The sequence below is a fragment of the Oncorhynchus keta genome, chromosome 22 (assembly GCF_023373465.1).
Source record: "Oncorhynchus keta strain PuntledgeMale-10-30-2019 chromosome 22, Oket_V2, whole genome shotgun sequence".
Taxonomy (NCBI): domain Eukaryota; kingdom Metazoa; phylum Chordata; class Actinopteri; order Salmoniformes; family Salmonidae; genus Oncorhynchus; species Oncorhynchus keta.
This window is the reverse complement of record NC_068442.1, coordinates 1,741,209-1,748,599: the sequence shown is the minus strand read 5'-3', so window position 1 is coordinate 1,748,599 and position 7,391 is coordinate 1,741,209.

The following is a 7,391-nucleotide window of genomic DNA, read 5'->3' as shown; positions in this document are numbered from 1 at the left end:
TGTATTATAGAATTATTCATACTTTTCAATGATGGGGTGACCTTTTTTGATGACCACTTCAGTTGTAGCCTGGTTCCAGATCCGTTTGAGCTATTGTTACGAAACCAAGAACTAGCCTGCTAATATTGTTGCACTTGCTTTGTCTAGCGAACTTGGGCCTAGTCTGTAACCTGAATGTGTGCATTTGTGAGAAGTCAGCGTATGTGCCTTGGTGTTGAATGTACCCTCCCTACATGTGCCCATGGCAGTGCTTAATTTGTAAATCGGGAGGTGTCAGAACAAAAAGTGAGTGTGATAAGGGGGAGGGGGCTGTGAATGCATGAAAAAAATATACAAATGTATTCGGCGCAGATGTTATTGCGAGTGGAGCATAATGCTTGTGTTCCTAGTTCCAACAGTGCAGTAATACTTAACAATACCCATCTAAAAAGTAAAGTAATGGAATTAATAAATATTAGGTAGAGCAATGTCTGGAGTATAAATTAATTATATAGTCAAAAGTTTGGACACGCCTTCTCTTTCAAGGGTCTTTATTTGTACTATTTCTACATGTAGAATAATAGTGAAGACATCAAAACTATGAAATAACACCTATGGAATCATGTAGAAACCAAAGTGTTAAACAAATAAAAATATATTTTGAATTTGAGATTCTTCAAAGTAGCAACTCTTTGCCTTTGACAGCTTCGCACACTCTAGGCATTCACTCAACCAGCGTCATGAGGTAGTCACCTGGAATGCATTTCAATTAACAGGTGTGCCTTGTTAAAAGTTAATTTGTGGAATTTCTTAATGCGTTTGAGCCAATCAGTTGTATTGTGACATGGTAGGGGTGATATACAGAAGATGGCCCTATTTGGTAAAAGACCAAGTCCATATTATGGCTTAACAGCTCAACTAAGCAAAAAGAAACGACAGTCCATTCCTTTAAAGACATGAAGGCCAGTCAATGCGGAAAATTTCAGTAGCAAAAACCATCAAGCACTGTAATGAAACTGGATCTCATGAGGACCGCCACAGGAATGAAGACCCAGAGTTACCACATTCCACTTATCCTGCTGCAGAGGATACGTTCATTAGAGTTACCAGCCTCAGAAATTGCAGCCCAAATAAATGCTTCAAAGAGTTCAAGTAACAGACATATCTTAAGATCAACTGTGTGAATCTGGCTGTGTGAATCGGGCCTTCCTGGTCGAATTGCTGCAAAGAAACCACTACTAAAGGACACCAATAAGAAGAAGAGACTTGCTTGGGCCAAGAAACACGAGCGATGGACATTAGACCGGTAGAAATCTGTCATTTTTGGTCTGATGAGTCCAGATTTGAGATTTTTGGTTCCAACCTCGGTGTCTTTGTGAGATGCAGAGTAGTTGAACGGATGATCTCCGCATTGTGGTTCCCACTGTGAAGCATGGAGGAGGAGGTGTAATTGTGTGGGAGTGCAGTTGACACTGTCAGTGATTTATTTAGAACTCAAGGCACACTTAACCAGCATGGCTACCACAGCATTCTGCAGAGATATACCACCCCATCTGGTTTGCGCTTAGTGGGACTATCATTTGTTTTTTAACAGGACAATGACCCAACACACCTCTAGGCTGTGTAAGGGCTATTTGACCAAGGAGAGTGATGGATTGCTGCATCAGATGACCTGGCCTCCACAATCACCCAACCTCAACCCAATTGAGATGGTTTGGGATGAGTTGGACCGCAGAGTGAAGGAAAGCAGCCAACAAGTTCTCAGCATATGTGGGAAATCCTTCAAGACCATTGGAAAAGCATTCCATGTGAAGCTGGTTGAGAGAATGCCAAGAGTGTACAAAGTTGTCATCAAGGCAAAGTGTGGCAATTTTTTGTTACGATACAACCTTATTCTAAAATTGATTTTTTAAAAAAAATCATCAATCTACACAATACCCCATAATGACAAAGCAAAAAAAGGTTAAACAAAAATTGTTGCTACTCTATTAAAAATAAAAAACTAATCACATTTACATAAGTATTCAGACCCTTTACTCAGTACTTGAAGCACCTTTGGCAGTGATTACAGCCTCCTAGTCTTTTTGAGTATGACGCTACAAGCGTGGCACCACTGTATTTGGTGAGTTTCTCCCATTCTTCTCTGCAGATCCTCTCAAGCTCTGTCAGGTTTGATGGGTAACGTCGCTGCACAGCTATTTTCAGGTCTCTCCAGAGATGTTTGATTGTGCTCTGGTTGGGCAACTCAAGGACTCCTGAAGCCACTCCTGCATTGTCTTGGCTGTGTGCTTAGGGTGGTCTTCCTGTTGGAAGGTGAACCTTCGCCCCAGTCTGAGGTCCAGAGTGCTCTGGAGCAGGATTTCATAAAGGATCTCTCTGTACTTTGCGCCGTTCATCTTTGCCTCGATTCTGACTAGTCTCCCTGTCGCTGAAAAACATCCCCACAGCATGATGCTGCCACCACCATGCTTCACCGTAGGGATGGTGCTAGGTTTTTTTTCCAGATGTGACGCTTGGCATTCAGGCCAAAGAGTTCAATCTTGGTTTCATCCCACCAGAGAATCTTGTTTCTCATGATCTGAGAGTCCTTTAGGTACCTTTTGGCAAACTCCAAGTGGGCTGTCATGTGCCTAGGCCTGATGGGGAGCATCACACATCAGCGGAGAAGGTGAAAAGCTTAAAGTTCCTTGGCGTACACAATTTGACCATCTAAAATGGTCCACCCATATAGACATTGTGGTGAAGAAGGTGCAAAAGCAACTTCAGGAGACTGAAGAAATTCAGCTTGGCCCGTAAGACCCTCACAAACTTTTACAGATGCTCCATTGAGAGAGTCCTGTATGGCTGTATACCGCTTGGTACGGCAACTGCACTATCTGCAACCGCAGGGCTCTCCAGAGGGTGGAGCCGCCTGCCCAAAGCATCACCTGGGGTCCAGGACATCTATAGCACCCGGTGTCACAGCAAGGCCAAGAATATCATCAAGGACCTCAGCCATATTCTGACTGATGGCAGCCCATTCTTGCATAATCAATGCTTGGAGTTTGTCAGAATTTGTGGGTTTTTGTTTGTACACACGCTTCTTGAGGATTGACCACAAGTTCTCAATGGGATTAAGGTCTGGGGAGTTTCCTGGCCGTGGACCCAAAATATCAATGTTTTGTTCCCCGAGCCACTTAGTTATCACTTTTGCCTTATGGCAAGGTGCTCCATCATGCTGGTAAATGCATTGTTCGTCACCAAACTGTTCTTGGATGGTTGGGAGAAGTTGCTCTCGGAGGATGTGATGGTACTATTCTTTATTCGTGGCTGTGTTCTTAGGCAAAATTGTGAGTGAGCCCACTCCCTTGGCTGAGAAGCAACCCTGCACATGAATGGTCTCAGGATGCTTTACTGTTGGCATGACACAGGACTGATGGTAGCGCTCACCTTGTCTTCTCCGGACAAGCTTTTTTCCCGGATCCTCCAAACAATCGGAAAGGGGATTCATCAGAGAAAATGCCTTTACCTCAGTCCTCAGCAGTCCAATCCCTGTACCTTTTGCAGAATATCAGTCTGTCCCTGATGTTTTTCCTGGAGAGAAGTGGTGGCTTCGCTGCCCTTCTTGACACCAGGCCATCCTCCAAAAGTCTTCGCCACACTGCGTGCAGATGCACTCACATCTGCCTGCTGCCATTACTGAGCAAGCTCTGTACTGGTGGTTCCCCAATCCCGCAGCTGACGCTCCAGACGCTTGCTGGACTTTCTTGAGCGCCCTGAAGTCTTCTTCACAACAATTGATCCGCTCTCCTTGAATTTCTTGATGATCCGATAAATGGTTGATTTCGGTGCATTCTTACTGGCAGCAATATCCTTGCCTGTGAAGCCCTTTTTGTGCAAATCAATGATGACGGCACATGTTTCCTTGCAGGTAATCATGGTTGACAGAGGAAGAACAATGATTCCAAGCACCACCCTCCTTTTGAAGCTAGTTATTCGAACTCAATCAGCATGACAGAGTGATCTCCAGCCTTGTCCTCATCAACACTCACACCTGTGTTAATGAGAGAATCACTGACATGTTGTCAGCTGGTCCTTTTGTGGCAGGGCTGAAATACAGCGGGGATGTTTTTGGGGGGATTCAGTTAATTTGCATGGCAAAGAGGGATTTTGCAATTAATTGCAATTCATCTGATCACTCTTCATGACATTCTGGAGTATATGCAAATTGCCATCATACAAACTGAGGCAGCAGACTTTTAAAATTAATATTTGTGTCATTCTGAAAACCTTTCACCCCGACTGTACAGAGCATTCGGAATGTATTCAGACCACTTTTCTTTTTTCCACATTTTGTTACGTTACAGCTTATTTTAAAATTGATTAAATAATTTTCCTCATCTTCTCACAATACCCCATATTGACTAAGTGAAAACTGTTTATTTGTAATTTTTGCAAATGTATAAAAAATGGAAATATCTTCTTTTACATATGTTTTTCAGAGCTCAGGTGCATCCTGTTTCCATTGCTTATCATTGATGTTTCTACAACTTTATTGGAGTCCACCGGTGGTCAATTCAATTGATTGGAAATTAATTGGAAAGGCACACACCTGTCTATATAAAAAGGCCCCACAGTTGACAGTGCACGTCAGAACAAAAACCAAGCCATGAGGTCGAAGGAATTGTCCGTAGATCTCCGAGACAGGATTATGTCGAGGGACAGACCTGGGGAAGGGTACCAAAAAAATGTATTCAGCGTTGAAGGTCCCCAAGAACACAGTGGCCTCCATCATTCTTAAATGGATGAAGTTCGGAACAAACAAGACTTTTCCTAGAGTTGGCCATCCAGCCAAACTGAGCAATCTGGGGTGAAGGGCCTTGGTCATGGAAATGACTAAGAACCTGATGGTCACTCTGACAGAGCTCCAGAGTTCCTCTGTGGAGATGGAAGAACCTTCCAGAAGGGCAACCATCTCTGGAGCACTCCACCAGACGCCTCACAAGCCCTCCAATGGAAGCTATTGTTACGAAACCAAGAACTAGCCTGCTAATATTGTTGCACTTGCTTTGTCTAGCGAACTTGGGCCTAGTCTGTAACCTGAATGTGTGCATTTGTGAGAAGTCAGCGTATGTGCCTTGGTGTTGAATGTACCCTCCCTACATGTGCCCATGGCAGTGCTTAATTTGTAAATCGGGAGGTGTCAGAACAAAAAGTGAGTGTGATAAGGGGGAGGGGGCTGTGAATGCATGAAAAAAATATACAAATGTATTCGGCGCAGATGTTATTGCGAGTGGAGCATAATGCTTGTGTTCCTAGTTCCAACAGTGCAGTAATACTTAACAATACCCATCTAAAAAGTAAAGTAATGGAATGAATAAATATTAGGTAGAGCAATGTCTGGAGTATAAATTAATAATATAGTCAAAAGTTTGGACACGCCTTCTCTTTCAAGGGTTTTTATTTGTACTATTTCTACATGTAGAATAATAGTGAAGACATCAAAACTATGAAATAACACCTATGGAATCATGTAGAAACCAAAGTGTTAAACAAATAAAAATATATTTTGAATTTGAGATTCTTGAAGTAGCAACTCTTTGCCTTTGACAGCTTCGCACACTCTAGGCATTCACTCAACAGAAGATGGCCCTATTTGGTAAAAGACCAAGTCCATATTATGGCTTAACAGCTCAACTAAGCAAAAAGAAACGACAGTCCATTCCTTTAAGACATGAAGGTCAGTCAATGCGGAAAATTTCAGTAGCAAAAACCATCAAGCACTGTAATGAAACTGGATCTCATGAGGACCGCCACAGGAATGAAGACCCAGAGTTACCACATTCCACTTATCCTGCTGCAGAGGATACGTTCATTAGAGTTACCAGCCTCAGAAATTGCAGCCCAAATAAATGCTTCAAAGAGTTCAAGTAACAGACATATCTTATAATAATAATATATATAATAATAATATAATAATAATAATAATAATATATCTTAAGATCAACTGTGTGAATCGGGCCTTCCTGGTCGAATTGCTGCAAAGAAACCACTACTAAAGGACACCAATAAGAAGAAGAGACTTGCTTGAGCCAAGAAACACGAGCGATGGACATTAGACCGGTAGAAATCTGTCATTTTTGGTCTGATGAGTCCAGATTTGAGATTTTTGGTTCCAACTGCTGTGTCTTTGAGAAATGCAGAGTAGTTGAACGGATGATCTCCGCATTGTGGTTCCCACTGTGAAGCATGGAGGAGGAGGTGTAATTGTGTGGGAGTGCAGTTGACACTGTCAGTGATTTATTTAGAACTCAAGGCACACTTAACCAGCATGGCTACCACAGCATTCTGCAGAGATATACCACCCCATCTGGTTTGCGCTTAGTGGGACTATCATTTGTTTTTTAACAGGACAATGACCCAACACACCTCTAGGCTGTGTAAGGGCTATTTGACCAAGGAGAGTGATGGATTGCTGCATCAGATGACCTGGCCTCCACAATCACCCAACCTCAACCCAATTGAGATGGTTTGGGATGAGTTGGACCGCAGAGTGAAGGAAAGCAGCCAACAAGTGCCATCATACAAACTGAGGCAGCAGACTTTTAAAATTAATATTTGTGTCATTCTGAAAACCTTTCACCCCGACTGTACAGAGCATTCGGAATGTATTCAGACCACTTTTCTTTTTTCCACATTTTGTTACGTTACAGCTTATTTTAAAATTGATTAAATAATTTTCCTCATCTTCTCACAATACCCCATATTGACTAAGTGAAAACTGTTTATTTGTAATTTTTGCAAATGTATAAAAAATGGAAATATCTTCTTTTACATATGTTTTTCAGAGCTCAGGTGCATCCTGTTTCCATTGCTTATCATTGATGTTTCTACAACTTTATTGGAGTCCACCGGTGGTCAATTCAATTGATTGGAAATTAATTGGAAAGGCACACACCTGTCTATATAAAAAGGCCCCACAGTTGACAGTGCACGTCAGAACAAAAACCAAGCCATGAGGTCGAAGGAATTGTCCGTAGATCTCCGAGACAGGATTATGTCGAGGGACAGACCTGGGGAAGGGTACCAAAAAAATGTATTCAGCGTTGAAGGTCCCCAAGAACACAGTGGCCTCCATCATTCTTAAATGGATGAAGTTCGGAACAAACAAGACTTTTCCTAGAGTTGGCCATCCAGCCAAACTGAGCAATCTGGGGTGAAGGGCCTTGGTCATGGAAATGACTAAGAACCTGATGGTCACTCTGACAGAGCTCCAGAGTTCCTCTGTGGAGATGGAAGAACCTTCCAGAAGGGCAACCATCTCTGGAGCACTCCACCAGACGCCTCACAAGCCCTCCAATGGAAGCTTCATTAAATAGTACTCGCAAACCACCAGTCTCAACGTCAACAATGAAGAGGCGACTCCGGGATGC